The sequence below is a fragment of the Xyrauchen texanus genome, chromosome 48, assembly GCF_025860055.1.
Source record: "Xyrauchen texanus isolate HMW12.3.18 chromosome 48, RBS_HiC_50CHRs, whole genome shotgun sequence".
NCBI lineage: Eukaryota > Metazoa > Chordata > Actinopteri > Cypriniformes > Catostomidae > Xyrauchen > Xyrauchen texanus.
In genome coordinates, this window is record NC_068323.1 from 4,236,475 (window position 1) to 4,263,888 (window position 27,414).

At 42.0% G+C, this 27,414-nt stretch overlaps 1 protein-coding gene and 1 long non-coding RNA gene across 2 annotated transcripts in view; both read left to right on the forward strand.

Annotated features, from left to right (window-relative positions):
- Positions 1-27,414, forward strand: part of LOC127639402 (uncharacterized) — a 122,189-nt gene that overhangs the window by 47,643 nt on the left and 47,132 nt on the right. The gene's annotated exons all lie outside the window — the stretch shown is intronic.
- Positions 4,696-16,186, forward strand: LOC127639415 (uncharacterized). The gene is made up of 3 exons (XR_007969966.1): positions 4,696-5,708; positions 6,047-8,897; positions 14,398-16,186. It is a non-coding gene; the product is annotated as an uncharacterized LOC127639415 (long non-coding RNA).

Here is a 27,414-nt window from a genome sequence, read left to right on the forward strand (position 1 = left end):
GAGGTGAGCAACTCCTTTACTGGCAAACCTCTGGATGCATGATCAGCAGGGATTTCATCCGTTGGAACATACTTCCACTGCTGTGGAGTTGTACTGAGGTGTATTCTTTGTACTCGATTAGCGACAAAAGTATGAAATCTGCGTGCCTCATTACTTATATATCCCAATACTACTTTGGAATCTGTCCAAAACGTCTCCTTGAAAACAGCGTAATCCAGTTCTCTCTTAAGTATACTGCTCACTTTGACAGAAACAACGGCAGCTGCTAACTCTAATATGGGAATTGTTGTAACTTTAAGAGGTGCAACTCTCGACTTCGCCATCACAAGTGCACAGTGAACGTCTCCTTCCTCATTCTTGAGTCTCAAATATGAACAATGACCATATCCATGGACACTAGCATCAGAGAAATGATGCAATTCAACTTGAATACCCTTTCCGAAACTAGATGGTACATATGTTCGCGGTACATCTATTTTCTGCAGATGGTTTAAATCTTGTCTCCATCGCTCCCACCTTAGATCAATATCGTTCGATAGAGGATCATCCCATCCACTGCCACGTTTACACACATCCTGCAGTATTCTTTTTCCACTCAACAGCACTGGTGCAATAAGTCCCAGAGGATCATAAACAGAAGCAACAGTAGACAAGATGCCACATCGAGTAACAGGTTGATCTTTCAACTGAACTTTGAATTTGAAGCAGTCTGATTCTCTTTCCCATTGTATGCCAAGAGTTCTTTCGAGGGGAAGCTCATCAAATGAAAGATCACAGTTTTTCACGTCAGAGATTTTTTTCTGAAGTGGGAATGCTGTTCAGCATTATTTTACTGTTTGACACAAATTTGTGGAGCCGTAGGCCACCTATAGCACAGAGTTTGCGTGTCTCATCTGCAACTTTAATAGCTTCTTCATCATTTTCTACACTGATCACTCCATCATCCACATAGAAATTTCTTATCATGAACCGTGAACCTAGTGGATACAACTCGCTGTTCTCAGTTGCAAGGTGTTTTAAACCATAATTAGCACACCCTGAAGAGGAAGTTGCACCAAAAAGATGAACTTTCATACGAAACTCACTTGCAGGCTGGCTGAGATTACCATCCTTCCACCATAGGAAGCGCAGGAAGTCTCTATCAGATTCGTTAACATGAAACTGATGATACATTTTCTCTACATCACACATAAATGCAATGGTGTTGACGAAATTGAATTAAGATGCCATTTAAACTGTTTATCAAGTCTGGACCTTGAAGTAAGTAATCGTTTAAGGAGTAACCTTCATATCTTGCAGAGCAATCAAAAACCACACGCAATTTTCCTGCCTTCTTCGGATGGACAACACCGTGATGAGGCAAGTACAATATTTCTCCTTCCTTGCCATCGTTGTGTACCTCCTCAGCATCTCCTCTCTGCAAGATCTCACTCATGAATTCATTGTAGCGTTTCTTATACAACTCATCCTTCGCCATCTTTCTTTTGAGATGGTTGAGTCTAACCATAACACATTGTTTGTTGCTTGGCAATTTGGGCCTCACTTTAAAAGGAAGTGGCATTTGATAATGGCCATGAACATTCCTCTGTATACCCTTCTTTAATTTCTCAAGAAAGAGGAAATTATCCTGGGAGACCTTTGTCCTCTCTTCTTCGATGTTTTTAAAATCGCTCTCAAGAACACAAATTACATCACCTGGTGTGATTGAAGGAAGCTCCTTGACCGCAATCGCGGTGACACGATCTACTGGTTCCAGTTAAATCGAGTGTGGTGAAGAACAACCCACTATACTCCATCCTAAATCTGTCCGAATGGCGTGGGGTTCATCATCTCCTCCCACTATTACTTCCCTAGGAGCCATTGACCTTGAACAATTGTAGCCTATTAAAAGAGCAACGTCGCAGTCCTGCAATGGAGGTATCTTGTCCACAATGACTGTAAGATGATTCCAGTTTTTAGCGACTTCACAAGTAGGAATGTGGCTGCGACTAACTGGTATGCAGTCTTTGGTGTAAGTAGGTGGTAAATCAATATAACTGCCAAATTTGTATGCTCTCACTTGGAGTCCTGATACTCTCTCACTCTGCAGGATGGTATCTTTTCCAAGCATGGTGGTAAGCTTCAATTTTACTGGAAATGTTGTCGCCTGTAGAGCGTCACTCACTCCTTTATCAATAAACGTGGTATCACTCTGAGAATCCAAAAGCGCATACACCAGTTTCTCACAACTTGGATGTTGTTTTACGGATACCCAAACAGGTACAATCATTGAAGTATACGTATTTCGCTCTTCTCCACTTACACTCAAGGCCACTGTATTCATTGCACCATCAGGATCACTTTGAGTCTGAGTTGCAGAAGATAGGGTCGTTACCATTTTCACAAAGTTGTCATCGTGTAAACTAGTTGGATGCTTCCTTTTGCAGGTATTACAAGTGAGACGATAATGACACTCCTTTGCACTATGACCAGACTTCAAACAACCATAGCAAAGCCTTTTCTCTTGGATAAATTTCCGTTGCTCCTCCAATGATTTGTCGAGAAAGCTGAAACAGTTGTCAAGTTGATGGTTATGCTTCTGGCAAAATATACACAGAATTTTGTTCACTGGTTTGACAACCTTTCGACTCTCGATGTTTGTTTGAGTGGTGAAAACTCTAACTCTGTTTCTCGTGGTGTCTTTCAGCTTTGCCTTTTCAATAACAGGTTCTGCAACATGAAGAGCATGAAATGAGGTAACTGGGTTGCAAGCAATCTCGGCTTCAGCAGACACAAAAGCAGCAAACTCTTTAAAAGTGGGATACTCGTGATTTTTGAAAAGAGATTTTGTGACCTGACGATTCCATCTGCCAATTGCCCAATCGGGTAATTTCAGCACAAGTTTCTGATTTTCTTGGTAATCATTTAAAATTTGAAGGCCTTTGACATGTGACATGGCCCCTTGGCATGCATTCAAAAAGTCAGAGAAAGTTTGAAGACCAATGGCGTCCTTTTGGTGAATTCTGGACCAATTTGCCAACCTTTCTCTGAATGCCTTTTGTATCACGAATGGTTGGCCGTAACGATTGTTCAGTCTGCTCCATGCATCTTGATAGGCTTCGTCATCTGTTCTGAAGAAAGTTCCTTCTAAGGCCTTTCTAGCAGGGCCACTCACATATTTCTTAAGATAAAACATCTTGTCAGCAGGAGAAATTGTTTTCTTGTCAATGAGTGCCACAAAGGATTCCTTAAACTCAATGAAATGAATGGGGTCGCCAGTGAAAACAGGAGGCTCTGGAATCGGCAACTTGCTCATGGTCAAGCCATCTTGAAACGCTTGAACAAGAAGAGGTATATCAGTCGCTGATGCTTGAACTCTCACCTTTTTGGTCTCCTGACATCCCTTTTGAATCACTTCCTGCCTTTTCACATTTGTTTGAGAGATACCTGATTCTGATCCGTCTGCACTGCTACAATCTTTAGACAAATTAGTCTTTCCTTTCTCAACCTCTTGATTGTAGACTTTCAATTTAGCTTGAGCTGCTTTCAGATCCTTTTGCGCCTGAATTTGCTCTAATTCCTTTAACTCGACATCAAGAGCCCTTTTATATTGTTCTTCTAACTGCTTTATCCTTTCCTTTTGCTTTGATTCTTCAAGTAGAACATTATATGCAGCTTGCTTAGCTGCCACCTCTGCTACAGCCTCTACACGTTTGGCTTCTAAGCTTGATGCAGTTGAAAGATGACTAGAGTAATTACTAGTTTTATGACTAACTCGTGAAACCATTGAACCGAAGATTGAATGGGCATATTGATGGTCTAATAAGGTACGAAGACGACTTATTTCCCTTTCACCATCAAAATCTCCATCTACACCTGTCATTCTTTCATAAATGATCTTAATGATGTCAGCTGTAACTGCTTCACAAGCATCCATTTTTCTCCTCATTTCAATAGCAGGCGATACACGCTCTCTAAAGTCATTGTAAGCACTCAAAACTTTGTTTTTGGCCGCCCCCAAAGTATCAACCATGATAGCTAGCTGAGTTCCTAGTGCATCTGCTTTAAGGTGCTCACGTGCACTACAAGCTTCTATTTTCCATTGATTATATAAAGATACAACCCTTTTCTCCTCCTTTTGTTGTTCTTCTTGCTGATATGCTAACATTTTTTCAGTAGGGACATGCGTGCGCTTTGATTGGCATGTACTCTCACTTTGAGCATGATGGCTATCAATTTGCCTATCAGCCTCCGCATCTGCCTCTGATTTGGACATTTTCTCTTACATTTGCAGTTCACAAAATTACATAACATCCACATTTAACATTCAAGTTAATTTTGATAAAGTATGTTCAGCAAATTCACTTTAACCACATGTGCTGAAACATCACCTTTAAATATGCAACTGTTAAATATGTCTTAGTCCATTCATAGGCGATTTACACGCAGCAACGTCCATCACCCTTTAAATCAGGCACAATCAATGAAAGAAAGAGGGGGGAAAAATAATTCTTTCAGAATCATTTTCGTTTCTTTGTCTTTGGTACTCACTGCGATCCACCAAACAATTTGGAACAGTTCACTTCCCTTAAATCGCTCCAACTGCTGCCCCCGTCCGCTGGAACTTCATTTGAAACTTGATCCATTAAAAGAACAAATCACTCAATCCACGACGAGCGCGCCGACATTAACGTCTCTCAAGTCCATCAACCACGGCGTTCCTTGAAGCATCACAGCAGATTGACGATGGCAAGCTTTTACTGTAGCTGCCTGGTTCAAGAAAGATTGGACTCTTTGACTGATGATTCCCACACTTTATTCACTTGTCCGTCATCACGATTAAAAGCACCGTCGGACACCATATTCGTTGAGAATCAACGTAAAAGCTTGTACAAAAGAAAACAAATACCGAAAAATGAATAAAAATCCATCAAAACCAAATAAAGTAAGATTGACTTACACATATTATACAAAGCAAAACAATAAGTAATCTTAATACAAATAATATAAATCCAAACAAAGATAACAGGAAGTCCATAATCATACCTTGTTCTCCATTCAAACCAGGAGCTAAATCCTTTTAAACACCTTGCAAACCGTAAGCCTTTGACACCATGACCATATGTGTATGGGTCTCAATCATATTGAAATGTTTGAACCGTATGCGCGTTATATCCGCTCACATGAGTGAACTTCAAAATAAAAGACCTCCGTTACCACAACACAAATGAGACTCAAAATTAAATACCATACAAAAATTAACAAAACTAAATCATTCAAGAACTATATTATTTGCATATTTTTAAAGCAAACTACATAGTTCTTAACACCATGATACATAGTTTTGTGTAACATTTGCTAAAGTAGCAGAAATAAAATCTGAATGGAAATTAATTATCTATAAATGTGTCAGGATATAGGCAAAGAGGCAGAGGTAAGTGAATCCAAACACAGCTTTATTTTAGGTGGCAAGAGTGTTCAATCAGTTCGGGTGCAGATATGGTGAAGATCACTCGGTGCAGGACAGGCAACAGGTAAGCACAAACACTTCGGGAATGTGGGCATCGGGGAGTAATAGTTCAGTGATACAAATCCTCTCTTTAGGGGCAGTCACTAGCAAACAGGTTCGGAAGACTCACTGGCGGATCGGAGGGATATAGGGGAACAGGCAATATGCACCGGAATCCTGGAGATAATAGAATGAGGACACAGGGGTTAGAGATCTTCAGGTGAGTTAACGTTACCGCAATCTGGATGCATCAGGGGTTTCAGAAGATAGCGATGACAGGTCTGTTCCTGTTGGAGGCTTGACTTTGAACTGAGGTTATGGTGAGTGATTTATAGTGCTACTTGATGAGGTTGCTAATAGTGAACAGGTGTGTGTGATTAGTAATCCGGAGAGAGTGATCGTTGAGTGGAGGGTGGAATCAAGCTTGGTTGATCTCTCACAAAATTAGTTCAATTGTAGCATATTTTACTTTTACTTTGGACAATTTTAATAGATTGATGAATTTTTAATAATGCTTTTTTGAATTTAACCATGTTTTGAATTGTCTCCATATTTAAGCATTTGTAGATGTTCCATTGGCTGTGTCGGTTCTCTGGTGATACTCACTGGAAAAAAAAAATATCTGTTTACTGACACCAAATTATTACGGATTGAGGACAGAGCAGTATCAAGACCAGTGGCAAGAGGTGACGACCCAATGACGGGTAAGACTTGACAATGGCATAAAAGGTTAAGCAACCAAAGCAGGGGCTTCACCGCCCTGGAGACCTGACCAAGAAGGTTTGAAAGGGTTTTAAGGAAGTGGATGAATGCTCTTAGATCAGAAGCATCAACAGGGAGGTCTAGAAAAGGCCTGCCAAAAAAAAAATAATAATTTTAAGTTCCACTGAACCCGACTGCATTTTAAGCATTCTGTCACTGTGTTGTCAGGGGATCATACCCTGTGTAGAGGATTATTTATAGATTGGTTTTGGGGGTAAAGTTTTGAACCGTTGCAGACAAAGGAGTGCTTGACTATTTATAGAAGTATTAAACAAACATGGGAATGTTTGATAATGAATTTAGATTGGAAGATGATTTATTACTTTTACTTATGCTTTAATTGAACTCATGTACATTTTAAAAGTAATGAGGAATGGAAAAGATACATGGTGGTGACTAAAGATTAAGATTGCTTGTCTTGTTTGTTTGTAACAATATAAATGGAATTTATTAAGAAATAGGGTGCAGGGTTGGCTACAATTGGTATAATAATTGAAACAACAATTTGTGAGAGGGGAATAATATAATATTGTCTGTTACCATTGATTAAATAAAAAACCAGATGAAGTACTGATCAATGTAAATGGTCCAATGCAACAGAAAGACCAAACTGGGAGGAAATTGATTCCTCCAATGATATGTTATATATTTGATCATTCTTTTATTGATTTAATACTCTGAATTACTCTGATGTAGTCTGAAACTATGAAAAACAGCTTAGCTTGCAGGGAAAATTAATTCATGTGATACAGACATTGAGAGACCTTGGGAAACAGGAGGAAATGAAATGTATGTGATAAGTGAATGAGTAGGGAGTTTTAAGATAAGGAACACCTGGAGGAGGCAGAGGACCCATGTGTTATTTAGTGCTAGAAATGAGATGCAACAAATGTATGTGAGTGTGCCCACATTTACTAGCTTACAAGAAAGTGTGTAGCAAATGACTGTAATAAGGGAAATCATTTAATATATTAATCAAATGAATGCAGAAAGTAATGATTTTTAGTTAATATAAAACATGTAACCATATGAGGTGATTACAGTGTCCTTTATGCATATAAAATGAAATAGTCATGCTGTTGCCATCATTGAAGCAAGTTAGGACAGGATGACCCGCTGAAGGAGAGAAGGTGGAAAGCAATTGCTGCCTACAATACCAATGAATAAGACATATTAATGTGGATGTTATTACTGACATACTTGGGACAAGTGTTGCCCCCAATGACTGGGCCTACCAGAGAAACGTCCCAAGAAGGACCAGGATCACCAGATGAACAATTCTAAGAAAGCATACTGCAGAGTGGGTTCCCTACAATCAGCCTTGGGGATCTTGGTTGGCCTTTCCAATGAAGCTGACCTAAAACTAAATACTCCAGAAAGTGAATTCAGAAAGTACAGAGCACTTGACGGACTGTATTGAAGTAACTATGAATATGGACTTCCCAACGATGAATTCGAGGCAAGATTCAGACAAAGAAGAGCAGCAAGCACAAAACCAAGAACCCGAGGAAGAAGAAGATCAGCAGGAACCGGCTAGAGAATCTGAAGAAAGAGAAGAGGAAGTAGAAGAAGGACAAAAGCAAGTAGGGGAAGAGCACGCTGCGGCAGAAAGAGGGATTGAAGTAAGTGCCGCAGTAGAGCAGGAAAGCATAGAAAGTGAGACGGAAGTACACGTCACAGAGGAACAGGACCAGGAAGGTGAAGAAGGAGAAAGACAAGAAGAAAGTGATCGTCCTGCTTGAAACAGATACAGAAGCAACTGAAGGAAATGAAACAGGCCAACAAGCGCAGTCGTTCGATGAAGCGTTGTGGGACATGGAGGAAAGAATGGAAGCTCAAGGAGGTATTAGTGTGGATGATGCTGTTACTAACATATTTGGGACAGGTATTGCCTCCCATACAGGGCCTACCGGAGAGGAGATCCAGGAAGGCCCAGACTCTCCAGGCGAAGGACCATCACAACGACCATGGTATGATGAATTTCCTACAATTGACATCTCAGACCTTCAATATTATTCCCCCGAATGAGCAGAGACTAGATAACATAGCATGAGAAATCAGAAAGAAGCGAACGCCTGGATCACTAAACAAAGGTGAATGCGAAAAGCAAAGAATCTGGATAAGCAATTTGGCCAAGCAGAACAAACCGAATAATCCGCCTCAAAAGACACCTGACAAAATAATCACCCAAAGACTGAAAAAGCCAATACATTTTGAAAATGATATGGAACCCATAGAGTCAGCAGGAACAGAGGAACTATTAGAACAAGAAAATCAAAATGACTGGTATAAATGGGCCAGATATACAGCTAAGCAAGCAAAAATGACAAACTGTGTAATGTGCTCGCCCTCTCCATTGAAAAAATTGTTCTGCCCAGCAGCATATTTGGCATTCTTGGGTCATCCGGAATATGATAAATATTATAAGATGATAGGGTGGGGAGATGAATGAAGAAAATTAGACGTACGTCTGGATAATGAGAAAAAAGAAAGCCCATTATCATATACAATAAATCGACAACTGGAGTATGAATGTTTTAACAAAACTAAAGGAAAACAAATGTTGGACTATTTAAGGGCAATTGCACAGAAATATGGTGTAATACTTCCCAAGGAAGGAGGACAGGAAACAGGTCTTCACCACAAGGTAAGCTTTTTAATTCCCTTTTGTTTCGTACAATCTCACTATCACACATACAATACAGTACAATGCCAAACACTGAGTTCGCTTGTCATCTCTCTCTCCCTTGGGGCCCCTCTCGCTGCCTTTTTATGCCGCTCTCCTCGTACTCACTGAAATTAGAGACAGGTGTTAGACATAATTTAGCTCAGGTGTAAGCGCCCTTACCGCTTTTCTCTCCCGGATGGGCGCTTGACCACGCCCCCGCTGCCACATACCCCCACCGCCCGACTCATCCGGCCTGCCTACCACTCCCCCCCATTTCTGGAGAGGAAGTCGGCGACAGCCATCTGCACCCCCGGTCTGTGGACCACCTTGAATTTAAAGGGCTGGAGAGCTAGATACCAACAGGTGATCCGGGCGTTAGTATCTTTCATGCGGTAGAGCCACTGGAGTAGGGCGTGATCCGAGCAGAGGGTGAAGGCCCGCCCCAGCAGGTAGTATCGGAGGGTGAGGACCGCCCACTTGATGGCCAAACACTCCTTCTCCACGGTGCTGTACTTAGTCTCCCTTAAGGAGAGCTTACGGCTAATGTACAGCACCGGGCGCCTCCGCCTCCACCACCTCAGAGTACGGCCCCCAGCCCTCTGTCTGAAGCGTCCGTCTGTAATACAAAAGGGAGAGAGAAGTCAGGTGCATGAAGAAGCGGCCCCCCACAAAGTGCGGCTTTAATCTGCATAAACGCCTGTTGGCACTGCTCCGACCACTGGACCGGATCTAGAGCCCCCTTTTTAGTGAGGTCAGTCAGCGGGCTGGTGACGTCCGAATAATTAGGCACAAACCTTCTATAATAGCCAGCCAGCCCCAGGAACTGCCTCACCCCCTTTTTGGTCTTAGGTCTAGGGCAAGTCGCTAATCGCTCTTATCAATTTGGGGACGCACCTGGCCATGACCCAAGTGGAACCCCAGATACCGTACCTCCACCGCTCAATCAGCACTTCTTAGGGTTTGCTGTGAGCCCGCCCGCACGCAGCGATCTCAGGGCGGCCCTCAGATGTTGCATGTGCCGCTGCCAATCATTGCTATAAATGATTATATCATCTAAATAGGCAGCGGCGTACACGGTGTGTGGTCTGAGGATCCGATCCATGAGGCGCTGAAGCGTGGCGGAGCCCCAAACAAACCAAAAGGAAGCGTCACAAATTGGTGTAATCCAAGCGGTGTAGTGAAGGCTGTTTTCTCCACGGGACATTGGTGTCAAGGGGATCTGCCAATAACCCTTTGTTAAATCCAAGGTCGAATAAAATCGAGCCGTACCTAACCCGATCGAGCAGTTCATCAACACGGGGCATTGGAGTGCGCATCAAATTTAGACACCGCGTTGACTTTTCTGTAATCCACACAGAATCGAACAGACCCATCACTCTTGGGAACAAGAACAACCGGGCTGGACCAATCACTGTGGGATTCCTCTATTACGCCCATATCAAGCATCGCATCTAATTCCTCCCGTACTGTTTTCTTTTTATGTTCGGGTAAGCGATAGGGGCGGCAACGCACCACCGCGCCTGGCTCGGTCTCGATGTGGTGCTGTATGATGTCTGTACGGCCCGGTAGAGGGGAAAACACATCTGCAAATTCCTTTTGTAATTCGGAAACCTCCGTGAGTTGACGCGGTGAGAGGTGGTCTCCACAAGTAAGCGGAGTGTTAAGGTTGTAGTTTTTGTTTACCTCCGGTCCGAGCTCCGCCCTCTCCGGAACTTCCGTGACCAACGTCACAGAGGCCGCCTCCTCCCTCCACAATTTCAGGAGGTTGAGGTGATAAATTTGACGTGCGCCCCCTCTATCGGTACGTTTAACTTCATAATCGAGATCCCCTACTCGTCGTGTGACCTCAAAGGGTCCTTGCCACTTGGCGTGTAATTTAGAGCTCGATGTTGGGAGTAATCGAGTACCTTATCTCCGGTGCAAATTCCGTGAGCCGAGCACCCCTGTCATACAGCCGGCGTTGGCGTTCTTGAGCTTGGAGCAAATTCTCCTGTGTTAGTCAGCCCCAGTGTGTGGAGTTTTGCTCTAAGATCGAGAACGAACTGAATTTCATTTTTGCTATTAGAAGGTCCCTCCTCCCAAGCTTCGCGGATGACGTCAAGGACACCGCGAGCGTCGCCCGTACAGCAGCTCAAACGGGGAGAACCCTGTGGAGGCTTGTGGGACCTCTCGTACTGCAAACAACAGGGGTCTAGCCACTTATCCCAATTTCTCGCGTCATCGGGTATGCAATTTACTGAATCATGTTCTTGAGCGTTTTATTAAATCATTCCACTAGGCCATCCGTCTGCGGATGGTAAACGCTAGTGCTGAATCGATTTAATGCCCAAGAGCTCGTAATGTTCGCGAGTGTTCGTGACATAAAAGTCGTGCCTTGATCGGTGAGGATTTCTTTCGGAATCCCCACCCGGAGATTATCTTGAAGAGTGCCCCTGCAACACTACGTCGCGGAGATGTTGCTCAGAGGCACTGCTTCCGGATATCGCGTCGCGTAATCCACTAGGACTAACACGAAGCGATGTCCACGTGCTGACCATTCTAATGGCCCGACGAGGTCCATCCCAATTCTTTCGAAGGGGACCTCGATTAATGGTAGAGGGCGCAATGGTGCTTTTGGGGTGGCCGGTGGGTTTACCAGCTGACATTCACGGCACGCCGCACACCACCTGCGGACGTCACCGCCAATGCCCGGCCAATAGAAACGGGCTATTAGACGGAGAAGTGTTTTCCGTTCCCCTAGGTGACCGGCCATAGGATTATAGTGAGCCGCCTGGAAAACCATTTCCCGGCGGCTCCGTGGAATCAATAATTGTGTTACTTCCTCCTTTGTTTGAGCGTCCTGCGTCACTCTATATAACCGATCTCTAATCATGGCAAAGTATGGGTATGCAATGGCGATGCCCGGCCGGAGCTGTTGACCATCAATTACTCTCACTTGGTCAAGAGCATGTTTAAGGGTTTCGTCCCGCGACTGCTCTAGAGGGAAGTCCCCCTCAGGGAATTCCCTGAGAGGAGGGGTGGCCACCTCGCCCCTTCCCTCGTCATTCCGAGCAGCCGAGGACGGTCCCGGCTCCGCCTCCCCCGCCAAAGCATCGCACTGGCCTGCGGGATGTCGGAGACCCGCACCACCGTCCCCACCTCCATCAGCGGACACTGATCCCGGAAGTGGTCCGGGTCTCCGCACCTCCAACAGGCTGGCCCAGGCGTTGCGGCCGCACTTGTGCTGGCGGGCGCCCCCACCTGAGGAGGAGAGCGGCTGAATGACGGGGAATGGGAGGGTACATTCTCCCAAGGCCGGGAAGCTGGTCTCTGGAACCCTCCACGCCTGCGCGGGGCAGGAACGGGCCCTGGGGAGAGAACATAGGGGAGGGGGCGAGGGCAGGGGCAGACACAAGGGAAGGGGAAAGAGAGAGAGACGAAGAAGAGGGCTTGTCCGCCCTCGGGATCGCCGCCAAGTGGTCCTCCGCCAACCGAACAGCTTCCTCCAGCGACGCCGGGCGATGGCACTGGACCCACCCCGCCGTCTTCCAAGGCAGCCGTTGAACGAACTGTTCCAGTACCACCTGGTCGATTACTCCCTCGACGTCGCGGTCCCCCGCGAGCAGCTACCTCCGACAGGCGTCCCGGAGCCGTTGAGCGAACGCGAACGGACATTCCTAGTTTCATGCCCCGGAAGAGCTGGCGATTCTCTTCCGGGCTCCGACCGACCCGCTGCAGAATAGACCTCTTCAGATCGGTGTAGTCCAGGAGGTTCGTCGCCGGCAGCTGCTGTGCCGCAACTTGAGCTTCCCCGGACAGGAGGGGAATCAGGCGGGCTGCCCACTGTTCGCGGGGCCAGCCCCAGATTTCTGCTGAGTGCTTGAACAAATCGAGGAAGGCCTCAGGATCATCTGCTGCCCCCATCTTCTGTAGCATGGGGGGGGCAGCGTAGCGCGGGTGTCCGGGGTCGCGGTTGTGGCTGACGCATCCTCCTGGCTGAGGAGGCTCCGGATGGCGAGCCGGTCCTCTGCCTGAGCCCGCATGATTTCGAAAAACCGGCGATCTTGGTCTTGCCGGAGCTCAAGCAGGGATTGTTGGTGGCCTTGATGCAGCGTCGCGAGGGACTGGAGGACTTCTGCCAGCTGGGAGGACTCTATGGGGCGACCACTTTCCATGTTTCCTTTGAATTCCCGGGTTTTCGGCACCAGTGTAATACTTCCCAAGGAAGGAGGACAGGAAACAGGTCTTCACCACAAGGTAACCTTTTTAATTCCCTTTTGTTTCGTACAATCTCACTATCACACATACAATACAATACAATGCCAAACACTGAGTTCGCTTGTCATCTCTCTCTCCCTTGGGGCCCCTCTCGCTGCCTTTTTATGCCGCTCTCCTCGTACTCACTGAAATTAGAGACAGGTGTTAGACTTAATTTAGCTCAGGTGTAAGCGCCCTTACCGCTTTTCTCTCCCGGACGGGCGCTTGACCACGCCCCCGCTGCCACATATGGCATTTAGATGATGAAATGTTTTTTTTTTAATGATAATGTAATTAGGTTTAGTGGACCGCAATATGCAACAGCAACATTAGGACAAAATTATACTGCGAACATAACTCCAGGATGTCTAGGTGTAGTTGTCGGTCATTGCCGTACAGGATGTGAAAATCAAACTTTAGTATCTCCTGCAAGAAAAATCCATGAGGAACAAACGGAAACTATAGCGGACTATTTTTGGTTATGTGGGAGAGGTCAATTGAAACCCGCACTACCTAAAGGCTGGAAAGGACTGTGCGTTAGAGTAAGGCTAATACAAGAAGTAACTATCTTAGAATGGGACCCCTCTGAAATCCAAACTGCACCAAAACCTTTAGTCCACAACAAAGCAAGGGTGAAAAGAGCGTACACCCCAGATCCTGATGTCTACATGGATACAATTGGCCAACAAAGAGGAATACCTCAAAAATTTAAAGCTAGAGATGAGATTAAATCAGGCTTTTGAGTCAGTGTTCCTATGGGTAACTCCCAACAAAAATGTAGAATGGATTAATTATATTTTCTATAACCAACAGAGATTTATAAACTATACTGACGAGGCACTGGCGGCATTAGGAGACCAATTAGCAGCCACTAGTAAAATGGCATGGCACAATCTTCAAGCACTGAATTGGTTACTAGCAGATAAAGGAGGAGTATGTGTTATATTCGGAGCAGATTGCTGTACATACATACCAAATAATACATCTCCAGAAGGGGCTTTTACCCAGGCAATGAAGAAACTGCATGACCTGCGAAAGGAAGTTAAATCTAATGCAGGTAGAGATCAGTTTGTTGGGACATGGTTTGATTATCTTTTTGGTTCATGGAAGCTTGGGCTAATGAAAATAGGAATAATAATAGTTATAGGACTGACCCCATTTGCATTATTGTTTTGTTGTATTATACCAATTCTGAGATCAATAATGACTAGAACAGTGGCTAAACAAATGGTAACTGTTTCAGTGCTACCACCGGGAACAGGGCTAGAAGCTAGGTACTGTACCATTGGGCCAGGATTGGATGAACTTGATGAGATTTACTGAGAAGCAATCCAGAAACAACACTGGAATTTAAGGGGAATTTTATTTTTGAACACTTTTCTCATGTTTTTGATGGTAAGGGAGATAACATGACTATTGTACTTTCATTTTACATAACAGAATAGATAGCAACTCAAGAAAGGAGTTAGAGGGTGTTTTGTTTGTTATTTTTGACATATTCCCCTATTACTCTCAATGTAACCAATTAATTATAATGATTAATGGAGTATATCTTTATTACAATGTACCTAATCAAATAGATGTAGTATTGCTGATGATTATGTTTAAGAAAAATATGGATGTGAAATACTTGCCAAGAGAAGACATGTGAGGAACATATGTGAAGAAAGGAGCGACGAGCACCTCAGTGCTTGGCTGCAAGAGCAAATAGACTCAACTGGTGGTTTAAAAACCCGCTGTCTGCTCCAACACACCACCAGATAGCGCTCCAGGCTACCGGAATTGTCTGTGAGTTCCTCTGGCAACGAAGGATGAATATTACTATGTTACTTTTACTAGTGTTTTGTTAAGCATATATATATATATATATATATTCTACTTAATGGATAATCAATTGTACTCTACATCATGCAATGCTTCACATTTGCATGCACATGCTTATTACAAATGAGTTGATTTTTGTTACCCACCCCCAGGAACAGTGCTAGCTAGAGGACTGGGATCTTTTACTCCTTCCTAGCCAAGTGTGGAGGGAGAGGTTTGGTCCCAAGTTCTGCAGAGTGCAGCCCCATAAAGATGGCATTGGATAGTGGAATGAGTGGCCTACTTTGGCTACATGATGAAATGGGACAGGCTGGCTTGTGTGACTGCACTCTGGGTTGAGAGAAATAGAGTGTGAGACTTTTATAAGGCTCAGAGGTGGGAGTATATAGTATATTTTTCAATAATCTAGTATGTTTTTATATATTTTCAATATTCTAGTATATTTTTATATATCAAAATACTTATATGAGTTTCCAGGCCTTTGTGTGACCCAGGAGAGAGCATATGAGGTTACTAAAAGTGTTGATGCTGCAGAGAACACAAAGAATGGTATATAACCTTGAAAAACAGGTGTATTTCTTCAAAAACAAAATGTGTTTCTGTTAATCAATAGTATTCTGATGTGAGTCCTTGGTGTGTTTCCTTTGTGCTGGCACGCATCTTTGCAGCTGTGGTGTGCCTCAGTAAAATACAGGAGGCATTTCCTACAAAGATACTTTTAATCAGTTATTATATGAATGGTGTCTTGTTCTAATGAGCTGAATGTATGATATCTTTGCAGCTGGTGTTTTCTTTCAAATAATAAAGTGTATGAGCAAGCAAGGCTGTCTCATTGTGGGAATGCGCTGAAAATGTAGGATAAAGATAAAAAGTATGTGATGAGGACATGGCTGTTTACGCAGGTGTTTCTAGGAGTTGATGTACTCTGTCCATGAACTGTAACATGAGGTCAAGATATGAGAGGCTACCAAAGATACATGTTTCTTTTTCTTTTTAATAGATAGGCGAGGGATCTCCCACCAATATTTAATTAACAAAGGACGTAGAACATTGGAGGGAAAGAAACAAGGCAGTGACCTTGTTAGTCAGAGATGGTGGGTAACAAGATAACAAAAAGGTATATAACTGAGAACTTAGAAAAATGAGTCAGAACGGACAGCTGACCGGTCTCATGTTTGTTGGTGTTCAATAAACTACAACTTTGGCATCTGGAACTCAAGACTCCGAGAGTTTTCTTACAACTTAGAGAGATTCATCGTGATTTTCCACGACAACCGCTGCTGACCAGAAGCATCATTTACTGTTAAAAAGTACTTAAATATTTATATTTTTGCACCAAAATCGATCGTGTAACTTTTAGAAGACATTAATTGAACCGCTGGAGTCGTATGGATGATGTTTATAATGACTGTCTGTGATTTTTGGAGCTTCAAAAGAGAAATCTCCATCCACTTGCATTTTAAGGACCTGCTGAGATATTTTTATTTGTCTGTTGTGTAAGTTTGAGCTGTTTTCTGCCCTTCTGAATCACAAATCCTGTTCATTTCTTTGATCTTCTGTGAATCTGTGTTTTCTTACAGGAGGATGAAAGAGAGAATGAGACTCATGTGATGAATGTTGAAGGACAGGGAGAGAGAGAGGAAGCAACTGAATGACTCGACAACAGTTTGTGCATCAGATGCATCATGAAGTGTCATTCATTAATGGTGTGTTACATAAGTGGAGTGTGTGTAAGAAGGGGGCGTGATGTGTGTTACATAAGTGGAGTGTGTGTATGAAGGGGGCATGATGTGTGTTACATAAGTGGAGTGTGTGTAAGAAGGGGGCATGATGTGTGTTACATAAGTGGAGTGTGTGTATGAAGGGGGCTTGATGGGGCTATTTATACTGTAGATATCGATCGGGAATTCCTGCTGCTGTTCAGGTATAACGCTGCTCTGATCGAGGATCAGTTTTCCCACCTCAAATCCAAACCTCACTTACTATTGAGAAAAGGAAATCTGACTCGAGATCAGTGGCTGCAGTTGTATTTATCTTCCATATGAGTCAGCACTGAGATTACTTGATCATAAATTCATCAGACTCGTGTCTTTCTGGGCTTGTGTCATCATTAATAGGAAGAATGTAACAATGTCTTGCCATCATCGAGCAAAAAAACACACAGCGAGTAAATAAGAGGACCTTCATTTTCATCAGATGTTCTGGAAATATGAAAATAAAAGTGATCTGTTCTACTGCATCTTGTTATTTTTTATTGGCTGTTCTCATTCTTCCATACTGCATTAGCGCCATCTACTGTGTGTAATGATCAGAGACTTTTATATACTTCCCCAATCTTATCAGACTAAAAGCTCCCAGAATATTCCTTCGATCAGATTTCAACTTTTAAGATACTGTAATAGTTTATTACTATGTGACAGGGCGGGGACATGATCATACACACCCGGTCCTTTATAAGGCTAATCAAGCCTCCGAGAGGGATAAAGGTCGACTGTGGAAGATTGTGCGGGTGAGAGATTGTTTACAGACATGTCCGTCATGTGTGTGATTTTGTCTTTTAAGTTTATCATTAAAATATGATTTATATTACCAAGCCAGTTCTCGCCGCCTCCTTTCCAATGAACTGCGTTACACACTCCTATTGTTGGATTCATTTTTTAAGAAGAAGAAGAATTTATACACATACATATATTCATATGCACTTGAGATAAAACAAAAGACAAAGAAGTGATCATGCATGTGAACTGGTCCCCAAAGAAGCTATTTAAAGCTTATACTCGGGGGCCATGACAATCAAAAAAAAAAAAAAAAAAACAAGAAAAAAAAAAAAATTGTTGCTCTTCTTTCTTCTGTAATTCTTCTTCTAATTAGTTTCTTCTGCATATTCTTTACAGTGTATTATTACATGTTCTACTGACTCCTAAACCGCACACCAGCTGCAGAACCCTGTTGCATGTTTTCATTAAATACATTATTTAACCCTGTATGCCCCAATCTGAGTCTCGATATAATGCAATCTTCTTTCCTTCTTCCCCGATATCCTTCCTCTACAGACCAATAGTTGTACTGAATATAAATGTCTTCCCTTTTCCTCATTATCCCAACAGTATTCCCACTTTTGCATTATTTTCTCTTTCATCATTGCTTTTTTTTCCCCAATTTGTCTGTTTCTTCATATCCTGTCACTCCTACATGAGCAGGTGCACATTAAAATGGTGTTTCCTGTTTGATTGTTGCGTATTATATCAAATCTGGAGAATCTCCGCCACTATGTCTTGTCAAATATCAGAATATTGAGCATCCAAATAAAGCTGAACTAGAGTCTGAACCAATGATGACATTCTTATAAATGATCATATTTTCCCAGTTGTGGGTTTTCTTCCATTTCCTTTTCTTCTTTACTGCTTTTATACATTTCTCATTCCACCATGGTCTATCCTCTCCATCCTCTTTACTTTTGTCATATTTCTGCAGCATTATTTATGGATTTCACTGATCTATTCTTCTTTCTTCATTAATCTTGATTCTTTCCAATCCTTCCACACTCATTATCTTAAATGTTTCCCAATTGGCTTTCTCATTCTTCCATTTTCCTGCATTTCCTTGTTTTCCCTTCCTTATCTCTCTATGATTGTACTTATTACTGGGTAATGATCACTTCCAATTGTACATTTCTTTAAACTTCCCAGTTCATTATTCCTCCTAATGTACTTGATACAAGTGTTAGATCCAGTGTTGACTCTAATCCTGATTTCACATCCACCCGTGTACTATTCCCATCATTTAAGCATACCAAGTGTTTCACTCGGGCAAGCCTCGATGACTTCTACAGCCAACAAATGTGACCAGCCTTCGAAATGAGACAATGTCCGACACAGACTGAAACCAGACAGGAAGTCTGGACCCATCACCATACTCCAGACATGAAACAACTCACTCCTTACCAGAAAATCTGATATACACATATTACTAATGTATCTCTAACATGAACGTGACATTATTTGCTTGTTAGACGCTGTTAATCAGCTGTAATTTACAAAGTTTTCTATAAATTTTCAGTCAAAGTCAAATGTTAAGATCTTACTCATTTACAAATGTTTATTTTTGGTGTTTGGCTGCTGTCCTGTGCTCAGATGAGTATTTATAACAACCTATTGGGCAAAGAAAGAGGATCATTCATACTTTGAACACAAGATGGCGCTCTCTGCTTAGTGTGCAACTTTTATGATGCATCCTTTCACACTACGAACACTTCCTGTATTTGTCTCCTGCTGAAGTATTAACATTTACCAAATATGTCCAATAGATAACCAGAGCAAAACATGCAAAATAATAATTGATGTGTTTCACGAGCTACAAAGAGACACAAAAATAACTTTATAAGCAAATAGTTGCATATTATTGGATCTTTTTCTCCAGAATCTATATTTCAGTATTTCTTGTCTGTGTGATTTCGCTCTGCATTTGCATAAAATTGAACTTTTCTCAACTTTTTCTGTGTCTTGTTTGGAAAGACGCGTCTTCAGGGAATTTTTTGCATTCCCAATAAAAAAATAAATAAATGAGATAGCCTCGATGACGTATGTGGCCGACAAATGCGTCCTCACGCATTTGTCGGCCACATACGTCATCGAGGCTATCTCATTTATTTATTTTTTTATTGGGAATGCAAAAAATGTGCATGTAAATTAAATGCATTGACAATAGATTAAAAAAGAAAAGAAAAAGAAAATAAATTGAGGACACATCCTTCACACATCACGTCGCTTGACACGCCCACATCCTTCCGCTAACGGTCACTTTCGCTCGTGTCACCGGAAGTCGCCAGCTCTCATTGAAAACAGCTACAAAATCGCTGACAGTGTGAACGGGGCTTTAGTCAGCTGCTATGATAGTGAAATTCTGGTCAAACACATCCTGTTTTCTCTGTAAAAACACCCGTCTGAGCGGTGGGTCCCCTGAGTATTTCGTGATATCCGGTGTGTACTCTCCTCTGTCATGTTAAATGTTTATATTTCCCAAAGTGGACACGCCAGTATCAATAGTATCAGGTAAGTGTGTGTGTCATCACTCAGTCAGTTGTGTCTCTCTGCTGTGATTTGCCTTAATGCTGAAGCTGTGAGTTTAACTGTATTTCCCAGCTATGATGTAGTAATCCGATGACTTCATGTCACAAGGAGAAATTAAACGACACATCTGTGCTGCTCTTATAGTTTAGAACGGCTCAAACACAAGCGGAGTGACACAAACAGTGAAGCGTTCGAGTGCTGATGTTCTGAAATATCAGCACTCATGAAACATCTCTTGTCCAATCAGATTCGAGGACAGAAACTGTTGTATAAAAAGGAAAAGTACACCCAAATTCTGTCATTTACACTCAAACCATCCCAACTTTCTTCCATGTCAGATCAACAACCCTGTTCATGCGGTATTTAAAACAGTCTGTGAATATATTAAACAAGTTTAAAGTTAAACACACTGGCGGCATTGCAGTGACTAAAATATTTCCGCTGGAACAAACATACTCACCACGTTCAACAACATACAATAATTTAAACTTACATCTGAACAATGTAATTTGGTTTGTCACCGCAACCAACATGATCCGATCTGTTTATATCGTCACAATGTGACTATGTGAACTGGGTTGAACTGTTCAGGAGAATTAACCAAACAAATACAGTAAAAACTCAAATTAACAATACGAGCAATTTCTTTAGATGTAAAAAGTATGATTTTATCATATGATTAAAGGTAAAAATTGATTTATTAAAGATTTATTGCAGTACACTTAAACATCTTGCTGACAGTTTAAAGTGCACAAACAACAAGACCGAGATAATAATACAAACATAGAATAAAATAAAGTGAATAAGAGAATATAACTATATATAAAACACACAATAAGACTTATATACATCCATACAAACATACAAATAAACATCTGTTATATACAGTAAACATGTCATTTCCAAAAGTCTCTGCATGACCCACATGAATAAATCAAACTACGGTGATTTAAAAACATTTTACAGAGAAAATCAGTTCCAGAAGAAACACTAGATTTAAAGGCAATATTTATAATTTATGTTCTTGATTTGACTGCAGGTTTTATATCATATTTTATAGTGCGCATTGTCGAGTCATTCAGTGGCATCGTCTCTCTTTTCCTGTCCTGCCCCATTCATCAAATTATTCTTCTGCACTTTGACATCCTGTAAGAAAACATGAATTACAAATAGTGAAGTGTAATTTTGTCATATCAGTAATTATATTTACATGAATAAAATTGTAATTCTTGATATCAAAAATGACATTTCAACCAGTAAAAATATAATTCTCATTTTATTTTCACTTTCATTCACTCCTGAAACTCAATTAAAGATATCGAATTAATTCACTAGTTGGAATTCCAGTTGTTCATATCAGGAATGATTACTAGTAAAAATCATTTTCGATGTCTGTAAAACGACGGTGATTACTAAGAAAAACTTCAAAGTAATCAATAATAATAATAAATAAATACATTTATATTTATTCATTTGGCAGAAGCTTTTATCCAAAGTGGCTTTCGAAGAAGAACTTACAAGTCTTCAGTCAAATAATACAATATAGTTCATTATATTTATTAAAATGAGACTCTGTCTACACTGGACACGAACGGTGCATTGCATCAAAAGCTGAAATACCAAATCTATCATGTTGAAATACATTTACAGATATAAAAAGGCAGATGTCAATGTATACGCCATTTACACCTCAGTGCATATAGTGTCAGATACTATTTACACCTCAGTGCATATAGTGTCAGATACTATTTACACCTCAGTGCATATAGTGTCCGATACTATTTACACCTCAGTCCATATAGTGTCCGATACTATTTACACCTCAGTGCATATAGTGTCAGATACCATTTACACCTCAGTGCATATAGTGTCCGATACTATTTACACCACAGTGCATATAGTGTCAGATACTATTTACACCTCAGTGCATATAGTGTCAGATACTATTTACACCACAGTGCATATAGTGTCAGATACTATTTACACCTCAGTGCATATAGTGTCAGATACTATTTACACCACAGTGCATATAGTGTCAGATACTATTTACACCTCAGTGCATATAGTGTCAGATACTATTTACACCACAGTGCATATAGTGTCAGATACTATTTACACCTCAGTCCATATAGTGTCCGATACTATTTACACCTCAGTGCATATAGTGTCAGATACCATTTACACCACAGTGCATATAGTGTCAGATACTATTTACACCTCAGTGCATATAGTGTCAGATACTATTTACACCTCAGTGCATATAGTGTCAGATACTATTTACACCTCAGTGCATATAGTGTCAGATGCCATTTACACCTCAGTGCATATAGTGTCAGATACCATTTACACCTCAGTGCATATAGTGTCAGATACTATTTACACCTCAGTGCATATAGTGTCAGATACCATTTACACCTCAGTGCATATAGTGTCAGATGCCATTTACACCTCAGTGCATATAGTGTCAGATGCCATTTACACCTCAGTGCATATAGTGTCAGATGCCATTTACACCTCAGTGCATATAGTGTCAGATGCCATTTACACCTCAGTGCATATAGTGTCAGATGCCATTTACACCTCAGTGCATATAGTGTCAGATGCCATTTACACCTCAGTGCATATAGTGTCAGATACCATTTACACCTCAGTGCATATAGTGTCAGATACCATTTACACCTCAGTGCATATAGTGTCAGATGCCATTTACACCTCAGTGCATATAGTGTCAGATACCATTTACACCTCAGTGCATATAGTGTCAGATACTATTTACACCACATTTAAACACTAACATACAGTATATGAGTGTCACTGCAGTGTGTTTACTTATAGTCACTCACACACACACACACACACACTACATTAACCCTTACCCCTAAACCTTACCATACCGTAGAAAAATAAACAGTTTCACCATGGTAATTTACAGTAAACACAAAATGAATCATGGTTACTATATTATCACCATATTACATCAGTCTTTTATTTCTTAGTGCAACAAGCTCACAGACGGCCAATTAATTGACTTGGTGTTCAATCTAAAGGTTAATTTGATTGAAATATTACATTTAATACAGTTTGCTCTGAATAATATTGTCCACAAATTCTCTTTTCACTACGACAGTCTCCAAACACTTGATGATGTTTTTACCCAGTTAACGCTGTCAATCGTGACTAAAGTCTGGAGGAATATGTGTGTTAAACCGTCTAAAACAAAAGACGATTGATCGAGTTTGACTTCGATTTGACACGTGATCTCATCAAACAATCTAACATGCAACAACTGTAAAACACAGAAAATAATCTCTGAGACGCTTCAGATGAAATCAAACTGATCTGAATCTGTTGTAAATTCAGAGACAGAAAGATGTAATGCACATACTGAAGTATCTTACCTGATCATTGTTCTGCGTCTCCATATCTGTTGAATAAAAACTCAATTAAACACATTTTATTGTCAGTTAGTTTTGAGTATGTTCACATATTTAAAGACTCTTTTTACCCATTTAATCTCAAATTTCCCTCTTTTATATCAGCTGTATGTAATACTTGCCATTTTGTCCTCTTAGTCTTGAGCTCTTACAGCGATAATAAATCACATCAGCAGTTACAGCGACAACCAGAACAACAACAGCAACACCAACAGCAGCACATATTCCTGCTACAGCACCAGAAGACAGACCTGAATCTGGAGTTTTTATGTCTGATACTGTAATGATGAAGAGAGACAGTCATTAGTGTCACTGAATGTGATCATCATCAGCTCTTTATAACAACTGAAGATCTGATTATCTGCATTAAATGATGAAATCGTCCTCACCGCTGACATTAACACTGAAGCTCTTTACGCTGACGCTGCTGCTGATACTGCTGCTGATCTCTAGTTGATAAAGTCCAGAGTCTGTAGTTCTGCTGTTTGTGATAGTGAGATCTCCAGTCTGATGGTCAATCTTCAGTCTGTCTCGGAATCTCTCAGCACCTTCATCACACGTCACATCTGTACAGCTCTTACTGGGATCTTCATTCATTTCAGCTATACGAGTGTCATTGAAATACCACGTCATCACAACATCTCCCTGTTTTACAGTATCATCAGTGTGTAGAGTGACAGAATCTCCTTCAATCACCAACTTTATCTTCATTTCAGCAGCAGACACTCCTGAAACACACATGAACAGTTTCTTCTTTTGGGTGAATAAACCTCCACCATAGTAGAGGACAGAACAACAATTGTACTGAATCTTACCCACAAATGTGCTGTTAAAGAAAAAGCAACTGCACCCCATGAAATCACCAAGATTGTTTTTGAACATTTTAGGACAGAGAGAAATGACACTGAATGTACATTCTGTAATGATATATAGAGCATAAATAAATATTAATGTCAATTTCTTGTGTACAAATGTTCTACAAGCCTACTTTTCTCACATCCATATAAAACCAGTGTCTAAAATCAGAGTGCACCCAATTAGAGGAATCATGTGCAAATTAGTAGAAATTAATTTCGACTCATCCCTCTTTTTTTCAAAAGAGCAAACATTTTCGTTTTTAACAGTGAGGCAATTACAATATATGTGAATTTGTGGAGAGTTTAAAGGTAGAAATGTGAAGCTTGTAATTTTGCAATTTTTTGACACAAAAAAAGCACTTACATGAATTATTCTATTAAAACTCATGTACTACTTGAGATGGAAAGTTCTCAGATTTCAAAAAAGCATCGTTGCTTTTGTGGAATTACAGGGTTTATAAATAAAAACAATTTTATATCGTTGTGTATGATCTGAAGAAAGAAAAATTTTTTTTTTTTTACCTGAATACAAATTACAGTTGAAGTCAGAAGTTTACATACACTTCATGTATTGTCATTCAATTAATTTTTTTTTTTTAACCACTCCATAGACTTCATATAAGCAAACTATAGTTCCTCGTCTGTCGCTCACTTCGACGTTGTGTCTTTTGAGTGCCGAATATGCCTCTGATATATGAAAAAAGGCCAATGAGAAGTTGGGAGACAGTATTTGCATACCCCGCCCCCGGACATACGGGTATAAAGGCGAGGAAATACTGAGTTCATTCAGAAATTTTCTTCGGAGCCGATGGTAGTGCATGCACTGTTCCTGTTTTCCTCTGACGCTCTGCATGCTGTTGGATTGACGGCGCATTACAGCAGCTTTTTTTTAAAGATGCCTTTCCGCCCCTGTGTAGTTCCTGGATGCGGTAGAGTGCTCTCTGCTTCAGACGGCCACAGGCGTTGTCTCGTGTGTCTGGGCAGCGATCACTGAAGCGTTGTGGCTGAACTTGGTCGAGATGTGCGAGACCGACAAGACGCAGTTCGGCCTCTTCGATGACACCGCTGAGGACTTCGCCCAGCAGTTCTCCGCGGTGAAGAAGCAGACGGAGGGCATCTCTCACATCCTGCCCCACCGCAAGATTGCCGCCATGGGCCATGCCCCGTCTGCTCGACGCGGACCCTCAGCCCCACGACTGTTCCCCGGCCGGCCGGTTCTGACGAGTCCAGAGGACGCTGCGACAGGACCTCCTCCTCAGTCACTCCTGCCCGGTGTGCGGAGCAAGGTAAGTGCTTTGAGTTTTTTCTCAGCAACAGAGCCTCGGGACGCACCCTTGGATTCAGCGGTAGACCTGAAGGACGCGTACTTTCACGTCTCAATTCTACCTCGACACCGACCCTTTCTACGGTTTGCGTTCGACGGCCAGGCGTATCAGTACAAAGTCCTCCCCTTTGGCATGTCTCTGTCCCCTCGCATCTTCACGAAATTCGCAGAGGCAGCTCTTGCCCCGCTCCGGGAAGCCGGCATTTGCATACTAAATTACCTCAACGACTGGCTTATTCTGGCCCACTCACGAGAGATACGCGTTCACAGAGACCAGGTGCTCAGGCACCTCAGCCGCCTGGGGCTTCGGGTTAACTGGGAAAAGAGCAAGCTCGGCCCGGTTCAGAGCATCTCTTTTCTCGATATGGAGTTAGACTCCGTCTCAATGTCAGCACGCCTCACCAACGAGCATGCGCAGTCGGTGCGGAGATGCCTTGCCAGTTTCAGGCACAACGGTCCCTTTTAAACTCTTCCAGAGGCTCCTGGGGCATATGGCATCCTCCGCGGCAGTCGCGCCGCTGTGGTTGATGCTGTTGTAGAAATTTTGATACTCATTGATCAGTAATAGTCATTACAGGGGAATGCCTCTGTGTCTGAGGGATGCAGAGGGGGAGGATCTGCTTCTGTCAGAAAACCTTGGGATAAAAGAGTATAAAATACAAGTCAGCCCTCCCTTTCTGGGTCCCACTCACGGCACAGATTAACTCCTGTGTAATGACCGAAAGTTGCTGAAACCCTCCTGCACAAGATCAGGCCTGGCGATTTTGTTGTGATTCATGACCTGAGGAGAAAGAGCTGGAAGACGAAAAGGTGGCTGGCACCATTCCAAGTGCTATTAACGACTCACATGCCAGTGAAGGTCGCAGAGAGAGAGCTACGTGGGTTCATGCCAACCATTGCAGGAAAGTTCCACGCACATCGCAGGAGAATCAGCAAAAGGAAGAGATTGTACCGAGTCAATGTCAATAAACGCCGAGATGAAGTCTGAACACCAAGTACCACTATCAGTGGAAGAGCAAGGCCAACCACAGAGAATAACATGGCCTGTGTGCAGATTGGACCCCATCGTGTGGTCACAAGCAGTAATCATCGTGAAAAGGTACGAACTGAAAAGAATTAAAGCAGGATGTCTGACTGCAGGGTCAGAATCAACGTGAAGGACAGAACAGCGGACAACTGCACAGCCGTTATCAACGACAAAGAAGTCAACTTCACATGCCCATTCAGCAAGCCACATGAAACTTCACCTGCAGAAGTGTGGGTGTGTGGCAACAGGGCATTTCATCGGATGACATAAGAAATGGAGAGGGTGTTGTTATCAAGCTTTGATGAATGTGGGTACATCTGTGTATTTGCCAAATAAGGCACCTGGGGTGGGAAGGGAAAAAAGAAATATTGAAATCTTGCCTGGGACATTGCCAAAGCACTATGCAGGGTACACATTATCCGATCCGTGAACGAAGCCTGGAGCGAATGTGGGGTGGTCATTGTTCTTAGGGGTGGGTACAACGGTAACAATTAATAAGATAAATGGGCTAGCATGGACAGTATTAGCAATAGCTAATAGCACAGAAAATGCTTTGACAAATGATAAATGATGAAATGAAACAGTTAAGAGATGTAGTCATTCAAAACAGGTTGGTTCTTGATATGTTAACTGCAGAGAAAGGGGGAGTTTGCAAAATGTTGGGAATGTCTTGTTGTTTCAATATTCCAGATTACAGTGACAACATCACGAATGTAATTGAACAC